Source organism: Arachis duranensis, chromosome 1, assembly GCF_000817695.3.
Source record: "Arachis duranensis cultivar V14167 chromosome 1, aradu.V14167.gnm2.J7QH, whole genome shotgun sequence".
Taxonomy (NCBI): domain Eukaryota; kingdom Viridiplantae; phylum Streptophyta; class Magnoliopsida; order Fabales; family Fabaceae; genus Arachis; species Arachis duranensis.
This window is the reverse complement of record NC_029772.3, coordinates 59126990-59127725: the sequence shown is the minus strand read 5'-3', so window position 1 is coordinate 59127725 and position 736 is coordinate 59126990.

Sequence of the window (736 nt, the reverse complement as noted above, 5' to 3'; positions counted from 1 at the left end):
AACTAACTCTTTTCATTGGGTTAGAGAGCTCTATTGTGATTCAATGGATCAATTGTAGTTCTTATTCTTCTTCTTCTTTCTTTTCTCTTGATTTTACTTGAAAGCTTTTGATCTTCATCCAATTGGGTAGTATCTTGGAAAAGAGGCTATTCAAACTTGGATCTCTTCTGAACCTTGAAAGAGGAATGAAGAGATCATGCTAGAAATGCTTTCTCATGCTGGACCAAATTGGATGGATGGATATGTGACTATAATCCTCTCAACACTTGATTTGGGAAATGCATGTGGTATAATCAGTGACCATACTTCATCTCTTCTTATGAGCAATTGACCAAGGAATTGGCTATTGATCAAGATTTGAGAGATTGAATTACAAGGAATTGTAATTCGATCAATTAAGATTGCCAAGGAGATCAATGAGTGCATTGATTGAGGAAGATATGAGAATGAACACGATCCAGAGGATTGCAATATCTCTTGATCCCAATGTTCATTTTATTTCTTACATTTACTTTTCTTGCCATTTTATTTTTCTGCACCTTATTGCTTTCTTTACTTTTACGCCATTTATATTTCCTTGTTACTTATCACTCCAATATGATTCGTCTAACTAGGATAATCAATTAACCATTGATTGCTTAATCCGTTAATCTCTATGGGATTCAACCTCACTCTTTTGTGAGTTATTACTTGACAACAAATTCGGTACACTTGCCGAAGGAAATTTGTTGAGAGA